The following is a 14765-nucleotide window of genomic DNA, read 5'->3' as shown; positions in this document are numbered from 1 at the left end:
ACAAGATTATTTGTGGATTATTAATTGTGTCTGCTGCTGAAGTGCAGAACAAGGGAAAGAAAATGCCTGGGCCACTCAGTTGATGATGAGTCAAAAAAATGAATTCAGCTTTGAAACTATAGCTTGATGACAGCCAATAGGAGACTTACTTTGTTTACTATGTAGCAGGATGCAGTTAAGGAAGGAGAATACATGAGTTTTAGTCCAGAGATCTGAGTTTAAAACCTATTTATCCACTGACTATTTATCTTTTGGTAAGGTTATTAATTTCTGTGAGCCCTTAAATATCTTCATCTGGAATATACAGAGAAGTGACAGTTCCTCCTGTACAATTTTGCCCTTTAAATTAAAGATAGTAAAAGTGAAGTTTCTAAGACAAGGTTCACAGAATAGGAATTCAACAAAGGGTTTGGTGTTTCATTATCTTGTGATTGACATTTGCATGAAAATGGTATTAAAAGGGAATTATACTCCAATAAAGATGTTAAAAAAAAAAAAGGCTAGGTTTTGTGTCCAGTGGATTAGCAAATGGACATAGATAGGCCTATGGTTATGTGTCCTTCTTAGAGTTTAGACAGCCAATTGATACCTAAAGAAATCCTGATATATTTATTAGTGGGTTGTAATTGCGTTGGTGCTAATCAGATTGGAAACATTGCATTATATTTTAAGCTATTATAATTACTTGTGAATAAATCTATGATTGATGAAACCATGCCTGTTACAGATAACATTCATGGAATAAATCAAGCTAAAAAAGAATGGCCCTCAACAGGTTATCATCTTCAAAAGCAAGCAAAAACAGAACAGTATATGAAAGTATCATGAGACAGTTTGGCTGTGTGATCTTTGCCAAAATACCCACATTCTGATTTCCAGATTGCTCACATGTCAAATGGCACTAATACAAATAATAATATATGCACTGCATATATGCACACACAAACATAAGCACACACACACACAACCAGTCTTTGGAGAATACTAATTGCTATTACAGAGTTATTAGATACTAAGTTGAAAGTTACATCTATTTATGTTCTCAAAATAATAGCATTTGAGTAGAATATCAGGTTAATATTCCTCACCTTCTGTTTGTCAAGATGACAAAAATCATATACCCAAGATACAAAGTCCTTAAAATTTGCAAACAAAAAGAAGAAAGGAAAAAATAAACTGAAAGTCATTACTATTGTTACTATCATGAAATCTGTTTGGTTCAACACAGTATAGAATAGTAGGTCCATTTACAGATAGCCTGAGTGTTGGCTCAGAAGTTTACTGCCCTGTTGAGTCTCAGACCTGCCTATGGTATTATTGATTCTTGGTATTAAAGTTTACACACACACACAGACACACAGAGACACACACACACGCACACTTTATTCAATTCTCATAAAGAATTATAAGTTTGTACTTTAAAATAATTTGATTCACTAGGATTTCAAATATAAATTAAAATTTGAATACTTCTAGAAATAACTTTAATGTTTCCAAAGATCATGGTTCTGATACATTAGAGTCATTCTCATGTTACATTTTATTTCTTTCTTTCCCTATATAAATTATTTTATAGCTTCAATAGTTAAGATTTTACAGCATTTTGTCTTGTTTTCTACTTTTCTATATCTCTTCTGTCTCTTAAATTAGTAGAAAATTAACCCTTTAGAAAAAAGGAGGTGGGAGGTGACCACTTGTTGAGAACCCATAATACGCCAGGAATGAAGCAAGACACATGACACTGAGGAGTTCGCTTCATCCTCACAACCATCTTGTGAGATGGGTATAATTTTCCTCATTTGACAAGTGAGTAAGCTGAGGCCCAGAAAGCAATAAGCAGTGGCAGAGCTGAGCTTCAAACATGAGTTTTAGTGGTTATAAACCCCAGTGTTTCCACACTTGTTCTTCTGGATGTCAGAGATCATGATTCCTTTTCTATTTAACTTGTCAGTCGTATGAAATGTCTAGCTCAGTTTTCTCATACAGGGCCTCAGTAAATGATGGTTAATGGTGACAAAACAGGACTGGATCAATGAAATCACCATTAAAGTCTGCCTTGGTTTTATTGGTTAAGTTAATGAGAAACCACAGTGAAAACAAATCAATCTATCGGCTCTTCTCTGAATGAGAAACTCACATGAATGAGACAGTCATGCAGAGGAGATATTTTTTTACTGGTATGATGTAGTAGTGATCTCCCTAAAGGACCTTCTCTCTTATTTCTTGCATCAAAAACACTGTGCTATCCCAACATCATCATCAACATAAGTTGATGCTGATTTTTTCCTCATTGTTACAGTCACTATATTGAAGGTCGCCAGAAATGCCTTCTGGTCCAGAGAATCCAGTGAACCTAAGTAAACTTGGAGCGCTTCTTGAAAATTATCTCTCATATGTTAATGGTCCACAGGTTCCTGTCATTGGAAAATTGACTTTCCTGTTATAGTGGCTGAGTTAGTATTTATTGTCAAAACAATCAACCCATTTGATGTCCCTGCTTGTGATTTATTTTGAAAGATAAGACATTATTTTAGAAAGTGCTGCAAATGTCACACAAGCTGATACTTTAATCTCTTTCTCGCTCTCTCTCACACACACACGCACACATAATGCAGGTTTCTTTGAAACCTCTTGAAATGTCCTAGGTTCAACCATGTTAAAAATCTTTTAAGCAGTAAAATTTTTTCAACCTTATTAAAATTGCAATATGAATGCATGGGAAATGTATCTTTGCACATAGAATTTTCTTCTATTTTTGGAATAAGCCTGAATTCTCACAAAGTCAATATAATTATACAGAAGGCATATATGAATGTATGCAACTATGATTATCTACAAACTTTGGAGATTTCTAAACAACGTGTGCACAGATCTTTATGTGGCAACACAGAGAGGGGAATGATCTCTTACAATGAAATAGAAAGACGAGGACAAATTAATCATCGAAGAGAACAAAGAGTAAATACAACAGCTCAGTTCCCCTCTAAGGACTCAAGCAGTTTTGCCATATATGCTCTGAAAAGTTCAGTATCGACTAAATCTAACTGGGCCCACTGCCTTAGTTAAGCACTGTGAACTTCCCAGTGACCTCAGCATTTAAGCCCTAAAGTTACCTTAATCTCTTATCTCTTTTTGCAGTTTTGAGTAGTCTACTGGTTTTATTTTATGGAAGAAAGTGTACTGTAGTGGCTAGAAGCTCTGCTGAGCTCAGACTCTGAAGTCAGACCAAAGTTCATTAAATATACTCAAGCTAGTTGCCAATAATTTAAAACACTGGCTTGCAACAATGTCTCCTTCTCAGTAAAATTTGGTCAAAATATTTCCCTTGCCAAATAACTATAACTATAGGTGAAATTCCAAACTCACCTTACCTTGGGATCTTAGGTTTTTGTTTTGTTTTATGGTAGAGGTGAATGACGATACTTGCCTCACAATTACTGGGAAATTAAATAAGAACATCAGTGTTAAGCTCTCAACATACAACCTTGTGTTGGGCAAGTTCTCTTTAATGAGAAGTGGTACCAGTAGTAGAAGTAGTAATAGAGTACTAGTAGTAATATCAATATTAACTTACATGTGCACAATCCTGTTCTTTCCATTTATGAATAACCCGGGTTCTGCTGGTAGTTCCCAGAGAAGGAAGGGAATGAGTATCGATGGTCCTGGAACCACCTTTAGAAAGTAGCACAGTGTTTCAACTACAAGTGAGCATTGAATCCAGAAAGGCTTTGTGTTTGAGAGAAGGCCTAAGTGCCCAAATCTTTTTCAATGCCAATATGCCCCCATAATAGACACTTCTGCCAGATTGGACCCAGGTTTATTGTAATAATCTGTAGATAGCTTTCTGTGATTCTCAATTGACATTTTGAAAATGTTCCCAGAAACCAGTTTGAATTGTTCTTTTAAGAAACCAAGTGAATGACACAGTCTTATTTCTTCAAATCAGTCTATGTAAGAATGAGGCAAAAAGAGGAAAAGAGATATTTATCGAGTGTAAAAAAGAGAGACGTGAAATGAAAGCTTTAGAGGATACCAGTCAACAAATTAGATGGTATCCATAGTAGGGCAACTGAAAAGGAAAGGATTGAAAAATTCCTACCCACTGGCAGAATATTTAAAGGCCTGTGGATGGTTAATTCAGTGATGAAAAACCAGACTGGAAAAAAAAAGAACTGGCTACAACTATGTGTAAATTCAGTTATAGTTGATATTAAACTAGCAGGCAGTTTAAGGAGTAACAGAAGTTAACTGGTCCTAATACAAGAAAGAATGCTTTAATAGATAGACTTATCCAAAGATTTAATGTGCTACCTCAGAAGGCAGAAAGCTTCCATCAATAGTTATTATAGAATGTAAGTATTCATTGTTCACGGGTAATCTTACTTACATATGGCAGAGCAAAGGGAGAAGCAAACTTTCAATCCAAGATGACCTTGAATGCGGGCCTGATGGTTTTGGATCTTATGAGCACTAGTCAAATTGACCTGGCAATCATAGTAAATCTTTGTGCTATAATTTTCCAATGAGATCAACTGGAACTGTGTTTTCAAGTTCCAGTTATCATCTTAGATTTGTAGATTTTGAAGCTAGAAGGAACCTTAGAACCGATGTAGGCCAGATTCCATAGACAGGAATTTGAAAAGGAGCCTGAGACTATGTCCTGGCTCTGCAGAGAGTGTCAGATCCTGCAAGAGAGAGTGCCTTGCTCCATTAATAATGTCTGCTATGGACTGAGGATGAGATGAGCAGGATGAGTGAAATATTTGTGTGCCTGTAGCATCCTTGTCCAGTCTGTGCTGCTTCCTCACTTTATAACTGAGGCTCAGAAAATGCCAGAGAGTTCCCCACTGACAATGACTAAGTCACGGATGAGGACATCAGGTTTTATTAGAGATGTATAATGAGTAAATTGACTCAGTGCAACATTGCTGCCTGCCTTTGGGTAGTTCTTAGTTTGTATACCCCATAAAAACAGAACTTGATACAAGAACACTAATTATATGTTTGAATGATGCTGTAACAATATCACTTGTCTGGCACTTATGTGTCCGGCATAGTTTCCTATATTTAACTCATTTGATCTCATAATAATATCATGAGGTACATTTTATTTTAATAACTCCCATTTTACAAATGGGGAAACTAGACCCAGCAAGGTTAAGTATCTTGCCTAAAGCTCCATGATAAGCAGCAGAGCTAGGATTTGAACCCAGGCAGCCCAGGCAGTCCAGACCCAGAGTCTAAGCTTGTAACTACTCTGTTGCTTTGCCTTTATGGGGTGCTTGTTTAGTTCACAAATAGTTAGTGACAGAGTCCCTTTAAAATACCTTAAACAAAGATAAAATTCAGTGTAAGAAAAATAAATATTGTGATAGCTATCTCCTCCAGAATCTAATTCTCTCCCCAGTTCCGGTGGCATTATCCTTACTTGCTGTCAGTTGGTTGGGTGGGGTGAGCAGAAGAAGAGATGCCACTTCTAGAGCATTTAAGTACCCATGTAAGACCTCCAGAGCCTTCTTTATCTTACATGGAGACTAGCTGTCTATTAGACTGCACCCCTGAATGATTATGTTGAACAGAACTTTCTAATGATCTGTGATGAATATGAACCATGAGCAAGAAATAAACCTTTGTTATTTTAAGTAAAAAAAAAAAAAAAAATACCGGAAGGATGTCCCTGGATGTACCACGGGGATTCTTCTGGAGTTTCCAGTGTTATACTCCCCTTATAACACCTTAACTATCAGAAAAAGAGATTTCTACAGTCCACCTGGAAGAGGCTGCTTATCATTGTCAAAATAGTTTTAAAGATTAAAAAGATATCCAGTTCCCAGCTTCTTCAAGCCAAATAAAGACTACTTTCATGAGGAAGCAAGGCAAATGAGGACAAAACCAATTCTAAACTTCTTTTAGACTCAATGAAGAAAGACATTGGCAGAATAGTATGGACCCTCTCTCTCCGTGTTCACTAATTTCCTTAAGAAAAACTCATCTTTTTGACCTGCCATACTGGGAAAATTATTTTTTTAATCCTTAAAAGAAATTAGAAAAATAAGCAGTTTACAATAGAAAATTTTCTTTATAAAAGACACATGCCTTAACCACAGCATTCCTCCACATTGTAGGCAACATGCTAATTACAAAGAACCTCAGGTTTTGCTAAGTATAGGCTTTTAATGAAAGAAACATAGTCATAAGCCCAACTGCAGCTGTTGAGGGAAAAAAGAAAATAAAAGATTGAAATAATAGGATGGGCTGGATGGGCTGGAAAAGAATGAGAGAAATAAATCTGCTTGGAATAATATTTGTGGACCTGTGCCAGCAAAGTCAAAGGGAGGAGGGTTCGCAATCCAGCATTTCCCCCTGGTTTGAGGACAGTGTATGCATGCTTTCAGGAGGACATGTAATTCCCAACTTTACCAGCACCAGATGGCAAGTCAAACTCAGGCAATTTAAGCCTGGAAAAAAGAAATGTTTCCCATTCAGAGAGCAATGGCATCAGGGTAGGAGAAGCTAAGAACACTGTATTATAACAAAACTTATGAAGGGTCTCTAAAAACTGTGTCCTGAAAAACAAAAAAATGTTTCCAGAGAGGAATGCCTTATAGGATCTGGAAAACACAGTAGCAACAGAAATACCATCAGTTGGAAGGGGGATGAGACAATATACATGGGAGATAAAGGAAGGATTAAAACAATACTACAAGATGGGTTTATAGGCGATGACCATATGGGTTTAGACATATAACCAAAGAGAATCCTTTCTTTGTCTCCCATGGTTGCAACTATTTTAGAGTCCACAACACACTCTGATATTCTCTCTCCCCCTTTTCTCACCTCATCTAGTTTTGTTTCTTTAGAATACTCACCCTTATCAGGAACATCTTGTTCAAGTGTGTAACTGTTTGACAGCTGTCTTTCTCCCTCACTAGAAATTAAGATTAGGGAGAGCTCGAACCTGGTCTAATCTATCTTATTAAGTACACATTCCCAGCACAGAGAATAATGCCTGGCATGTAGTCTGTTTGGGATGAAATTTTGAGTAAATGAATGTTCCTCACAAAAATGGTCTCCAATGGGAATTTCATCAGGTTCAGGGTTCTACATTATAGGAAGAGCAGGGTTATGAGGCCAGAGGTTGGTAGCTTTGAAAGAACTGAAATCAGTGAGTTGGATAGGGTCTCATGGACAAGGCAGAATCCCAGGAACCAGTCATGCAGAAGACACAGATTGGACTCAAAGGCTAATCTGCTGCTTCACCCTCTTCTTCCAATCAGTTACTTATTTAACATTTATTGAGCAACTACTACATGCTACATATTAGACACTTTTCAGACAATGATAAACAATGTCCAGTCACTCTACTCAAGGAATTTGTGCTCTAGAGAGAAAGACAAGTGAATGGCAGGCAACTAGAGCACAGAGGGAGAATTTGGAGGATGTTGGTTAAGGACAGATGCTGGGGCACACGCTCTTGGGTTGGAAGGAGCCCATTTTTCTCCTAATACAGAAAATCTCTCAGCACTTAAGTTTCGATTGTCACAGCCAGAAGTAAAATGAACAATTCTTTACCATATCCATCTTGCCATAGAGTAGTGACTTAGGCCCAATGAAATTCAGTAAGTTGCTTAACACACAGCTGATTTTTGACACATTTTAATACACTGGGCAATCCATCCAGTGTCCTTTTGTTGATAACCTAAGATGAGATAAATTCTACCCAGGTCTCATTATTAGGAAAGTTGTTCCTTTGGCACATTCAGAACCCAATCATCTCCTTCAGCAAAACTCGATCATCATAACCTCTATCACCAAAACCCTGAACTTAAATATTGCTTTCAGGAGTTCTGGGTATGGGAAGGCTTCTGATGTTTATTCTTTGGTTTGCTGCAGTCTGTATCTCTGTTTCCTCCCCCAGGAAATAGGCAAGAACTCCTCCTACTTAGCCTGTTGTTTTGGTGGGTCAGGACCAGAAGCCTGTCTTCAGTAGGTTGAATTGATTACTGGTAGTTCCTTAAAAGGAGGGGAAAAACTCTCTCCACTGCTCAGCCAGTTTTTTTCTAAATTACATCCTAAACTGGGTTTGCAGGGACATTTTTGAGCAATGAGAGTACAGAGCAGGAATAAGACAGCTTACTTTTATCACGTGCTGTGGGGTTTAGAAATGTTTGAGGCAAAGACAATTTCAACAGTAATAAATAGTATGTATGTGTGTATGTATGTATGTATACATATATATATATACAGGATATATGTATTTATATATGATCAAATCATTATATATATGATTAAATGGTGTTTACATTATATATATGATTAAGTGGTTTAAATGATATATAATGATCAAATAATGTATAAAAGAAATATATATACATTTATTATTATGTCTATATATATATATGATTCAGTTGTTTATTCACTGACTAATAATCATTTTATTTGTTCGTGCATTCACTCATTCATAAATAGTAAGAGTAGTTGTAGTAATAATAGTAACAGCTGATAAAGGGTAAACCCAGGCCCTTATCCTTATAAGGTTACTTAAAGACCCTATTATGTGTCAGTCTTCTCCCAGGCAGCTTATGTTGAAGAAATGTCTGGCTTGGCTCGGCTTTGCTCAAGTGTGAGTCCCTGAAGATGAAATGCATTCCCATGCATTTCTTTAAAGAGTTTAAGAAGAAAGGCTTCCAGGGTTTTCTTGAAAAATACGGCTATTTAAATAATTTAGGAGATTATCAGTAATGGGACCACACAGCACTGTATGTGTGGACTACAACATAGGACAAAGTTCCTCTCATTGAACTTGATTTTGTGACTCGGAAGGAAGGAAAGACCTTTGTTTGGTTATTTACTTCCTGACACCAAGCATCCCAACTTGTATGAAATATATGCTGGTTCATTTTTCAGCATTTTGAATAATAAACTTCAGTGCCTATAAATTGTTCTGTCATTCACTTACGAGAATATATCTTTGAATTCCTGGAAGTGGGGATTGCTGAGTCTTTTAATCGAGCACTTTGGAGATGTTTTGGAAAGTGGAAATGATCACTTCCATAACCAACTTAGCAGTGTAATGTCATTAGTTTTCTCCGTTAAATGCTGCTGTGTGTCTGTGGGTTGAACCATTAAATTATGTCTCCATAAAGCTGAATGAATTTATTACAGTGGCACAGTGTGTTGAAGCCAGAGATAAGGATTTTACTCTACCACTTGCTAGGTGTATGGCCATGGAAACTCTGAGTCTCACTCTTTATATATAATATATGTAATGTAAGTTAAAATATATAAAAATAGATGTAATATAAAAATAATAATTGCCTCTCACAACTGCCATGTTGTCAGATTTAGCCAAAAACAAACAAAAAGGACACAGTTAAATTTGAATTTCAGATAAATGTTGGAAAAAATTTTAGTGTATGTCTCATGCTATATACAGGATATACTTACACTATAAAAATGTATTGTTTATCTGACATTGAAATTTAACTGATTGTCCTGTATTTTAACTGGTAACCCTAATCATGAGAATAATCTGAGAGAACTTTCGAAGTAACTCATGTCAGTTTTCTTTCATTCTCCCTGGGTGTTTGTAATACTAGCAAAAGAGTGTCATATTTATGGGTACAGTCTCTGTAGGGAAACATCCTGGGTTCATGTCGTCTTCACTCTGTCTCTTTTCAGCCATGTGAATTTAGGCAGTTTATTCAACCTCTCAGTGTTTCAATTTCTTTATTTTTAGACGGGAATAATAGTACTGACTTTGTATGATGGTTATGTAAATTAAATATAAATAAGTATACATTAAAATGCTTAGAATCTTCTTTTTCACATCAGCTATTATTAGTATATCTAATATCCTCTCCAGGGTTTGGATCAGAGTATCCACATAGTAAATATGTTGAATGGAGACAGAAAGAGAGGGAGAGAAGAGAGGGTGGGAGGGACACAGGGAGAGAAAGAGAGAGAAGAAAGCAGGAGAGAGGAAAAGAGAGAAAAGATTCACCTAGAGCTAAAGAAGAACAGATACTCAATTATGAAGAGTATGCACACAAGCAGGTAAGTTTGATTCTAAAAAAGATTGGTGCATTTTTGTTTTGTTTTTCAAAGGAAACTAGCATCAAAGTTGATTTAAAAAAAGAAAAAGGAAAGAAAAAAAATGGCTCCCAGGACCTTACCCAAATAAATACATTTGGAAAAGAATCCATCTCTTGGCTTATATGAAAATAATGAAAAGATGTGCAGTGATGACACATTTCAGGAATAAATTTGAAGAGAATTTTTTCATACAGTTTCACAAAGGGACCTTAGGGAAGGAGAGCCTATTCAGCAATTAAATCGCTTGTTGCCATCACACATTGGCAGATCTATGGAGATGTCACTTCAGGGAATTTGATGACTGCTCTCCCCTGGGAGTGCTTCACTTTGGGGAATCTGAAGCTTTACTTAAAGAGGTCATTTGCTCCATAGATTCGAAGAGCTTTTACAGCAGAGACAGATTTTCTTGTTATTGTAAGACATGTGGCATACCTTTCATTTATTTTCATATCAAGCCAAGTTGGATCTATTCACTGGATGTAGGTATATTTTAAATGTTTCAGAATAAGGATTTCAGATATTTTTAAAAATGAAAAGAAGGGAATGGAAACTGGTGGTATTTTTATGTTCTCTGAATTCAGCCATCAGCCCTGCATATTATTCCCATTGTCCAGTGGACAGAAGGGGGGACCTCCCTGGTCAGTAAGTGCCCCTCTTTGAGAAGTGCTGCAGGGTCTCTTGCTGGAGAGTGTGACACTGGAGATCAGAGTGGCAAATTTACTTGTGCAGTCACGTGAGGATGGGGCATTGACGTGAATAACAAAAAGATAAGAGGGATTAGTGAACCAGGAAAGGGAAGAAAGGGACAGTAGCCAGAGCCAATGACTGGGAGAAGGTCAGCTTTTCCTTCTTGAGGTTGAGAATGTGGTAGGGAAACATCTTCAACAGGGTCTTCACAGGTAACCAAGATGCACATGAGCAGGCAGCCTAGGTGTGTTTTCAGAGACATATTTTGTTGGCACTTCTCTTTTCTCTTACATTTTACTGAAGAGGGAAATACTGGATAGGAGTGATACTGCAGAGGGATCAGAACATAAGACCTTGGAATTCCACAGACCCCAGGTGCATGCACGCTCTGGAATTTACCACCTTGGAAAATGTACTCAGCCCCTCTCTACTTTCATTTCCTCTTTTGTAAAAAAAAATAAAATAAAATGGCAGCTACCTTTAAAGGTTATCGTGAAAGTAAATATATAATATTTTCTAAGTGCTTACCACAGAGTCTGGCACATAATAAACCCTTAAATAATATTAGTTGCTATCACCACCACCACCATTTAAGATTCTGCCATGTTATATAGCACCCCTCTCTCCTGTACCTATATAAGTGGTGTTATATACAAAAATAAACAAACACACACAACAGATCATAAGGCTACACAATCAAGAAGTTACAACTTACGTGAAACATTGCAAAAAGTTCACCAAAACAATGAAATGCACATTTATGGGATTTTCATTAGTAGTACAGATTTTAATTTAAAATGGTAGTGTAAATGGAAAGTCAAATAAATGTTTACAGAGGCCAGTGAGAGGAATAGGTGAGAAAACAACAACAACAACTCAGTAACTAGAGAATTGTTTACATGGAAATATTTTTAATCCACCATAATCAGAAGGTCCTGTGTTTTCCATTTCTCTAAATGGATATATTGGGATACATACACTTGAACTCACCCAGTCAGACTGTGCTCACTTTGTAAAACAGCCGTTTAGGTTAAAGAAGTCTGGGTCCATGGAATAATGCAAAGAATGTGAGTCTGTGAGAAGATCAAAAATTTGAAAGAGAACCTTGCAGGCCAGCTATTACAAGCCAACTTTATATCAACAAGACTTGGTAAATCAAAGCCCATCAGTACCCCCATGTCTAGTACACCTCCTCTGTGCACCTCCATGCCCCTCATGTGACTTCTCAGTCAGTCTTCTATCAAATCATGAGCTGTGTTGCTTTGTAGTTCGCTGGTTACATGTGGATTTCTCCCCTGTACTTTTAGCTCCAAAAAGACTAATGTAATGAACAAATAAGGTTAATTACAGTACTTGGTAAACCCTGAAAAAATATTCATGAAATGAGGATAACCTCTCATCAACATTATGAACTGTGTTGACCACACAAGCAACAAAGACATAAAATCTTAATAAGTGTTTCTTAGACAAAGGGATGGTGATAGATTCCTTTTAAATATGTCAGAAGATGCTGTGATTGTAGGTCTCCATCTTTTGATCAAGAAGTTAAACAGGAATGACATGATCTGAAAAAGATTTCTGCCATTGGAAGGAGGGGGGATAGATATAACACAAAATTTCTTTGAATTAGGTTTTTTTTTTTTGATGAGTATATAGCATGTTAATTTTGTTTTAAAATTTTGGGGGGTCACATTCTTGGTTTTGCTGAATAAAGAAAGTCAGGAAAAGAGGGGCTGCATGTTGAAGAATTCACTAAGGCTTAATGAACAAGAGCTCTTTGGGGATGCCTTAAGAGTTTTAGGGTACCCTTGTACCATTAGCTTTTTCAGTCCTTCAGGAAACAATAACTAGAGAACTCTTCCATAATTTAAATCCATATTTGTTTCCTCCAAAGAGGGCTCAGATTAAAGCATCATGAAATAATCTTACAAAGATATCACAGAAATGTATTTTTCACTATGTGTTACAAAACCTTTTTGGTTTTAAATCTTAGAAGTCTGAGAGAAATTTTGAAAAATGAAAAAGCAGAATAACCATAAATAAGATATTTGAAGACATTAAAATCTTACCAGTTAAATTCCCCATTCTATTTAATAACACAAGCTTTAAAAGAGTCACTTTATATATGAGGCCAATCTACTTCCTTACCACTGTACTTTTTTAATACTTTCTCTAAACTTTTATTATTGTTTATTAGTATATTTTATTGAGGTATATTTATTGACTTATTATATAAGTTTCAGTGATTCACAATTTTTAAAGTTATACTCCGTTTATAGTTATTATAAAATATTGGCTCTATTCCCTTTGCTGTACAATATATACTTGTAGCTTATTCATTTTATATACAGTAGTTAGTGCTTCTTACTCCCCTACCCCTATTTTGTCTCTCCTTACCAATGTACTTTTTTAACCTCTTTATTGGAGTATAATTGCTTTATAGTTGTGTGTTATTTTCTGCTTTATAACAAAGTGAATCAGCTGTACATATACATACATCCCCACATCTCCTCCTTCCCGCGTCTCCCTGTTGACCTTCTGAAAGGCTATCAGTCAGTATAGGACTATGAAAGCTCATAGAAGAGATGCAGATAGTGATCAAATATAATAAAAATGAAAATATAAGAAAATGATGAAGGAGAAAAAGAACCAGAAACACAAGTGTGATCAGTTACCGCCTGGGACTCGTATCAGATAAACATCTGCATGAAGTCTCCTTGCCTCCTGCCTTGGACTAACCCGTTTGTACGTGGTCCCGTCCCCCTGATGGTCCCATCGCCATGGTGCCCCAGGCCTTCTCTGTCCACTTTGCCTCAGTGACAGTGGGCCACCTGCACACTCACAGTCCTGACTGGGAGCAGAAAATGTGCCAACCAGATTCTTGTCTTTCCCTCCCTGGTGGGACCCTGGAACGCTTCACGATAGGCTTTCCCAAATTCTGTGTTTGTTTTCATAATATTGCAGGGATGAGTAAATCTCTTGTTCTGAGTCCCCAGACTGCTCCTGGAAATCTCAGAATAACTAAGTGATTCGTGGGATAACTGAGTATTAGGAGTGGAAGGATCTTAGGGTGATCCAGGGGGCGACACATTTCTTTGCTTTAAAGATGAAGCTCTGGGAATCCAGCCAAGCTCTGAGACTTGCCAGACCAAATGCCCAGCATGACGCCGAGGCCTCATACTCGGGTGTCCCGACCCTGCACAGTCACTGCTTTACCTTACTCTGACCCCAAAATGCTGCTCTTCTCTTTGGAGTGGACACCAACTCTTTTTGTTCTCCCAAATGCAAGTCTTTTGCAGAAGACCCAAGAGCTGGTGAACATGAATTAGTTATTATTACATTGAGTCATTAGAGTTTTAACTGGTGTGTAACCTAGTATACAACTTGTCAAAATCCATTGGAATAATATTGACTCAGTTAGTGATTAGGATTGAAGTTGAGTACGAATTATATACATTTGAGTGTTTTGATTCTCCTAAAATTATAAATCTGAAAATGTATAATAGATTCTCAGCCTAGATTTGTATAGATTGTTAATTGATGATTAAATTTAAAAGCATCAGTTTGCTTATCAAACCAGTCTACAACTTCTTATAATACCTTTAGGGCACAAGAGGGATCTTAATTTCTATTAACTTGTAGAGAACAAAAAATAACAACTACATCCTAACATATTCCTTAAGCAATGGAAACAATAAACTTACTTTGCTTTTCTTTCTGTCAAGGACAAAATATGAAAAGGCAATACATTTATATCAAGGAACTGATGAGATTTGTAACTTCAGCTACTTTTAGACTGCCTTCATTATAACTATTCTCCATTATCCTATATTAGATTATATTAAAAAGTCAAGCTAAAGTCTCATTATTTTGGAGACAGACAGGAGATGAAACATACCAATAGTGAAAAATATGATGCTCTGAGAATATTCTATTCAGAATGAACTGTGTTTCTTTTCTTACCATAAACATAAACAATATGT

Source organism: Neophocaena asiaeorientalis, unplaced genomic scaffold (genome assembly GCF_003031525.2).
Source record: "Neophocaena asiaeorientalis asiaeorientalis breed wild unplaced genomic scaffold, Neophocaena_asiaeorientalis_V1.1 scaffold90, whole genome shotgun sequence".
NCBI classification, from domain to species: Eukaryota; Metazoa; Chordata; class Mammalia; order Artiodactyla; family Phocoenidae; genus Neophocaena; species Neophocaena asiaeorientalis.
Note: the sequence above shows the minus strand (reverse complement) of the source record.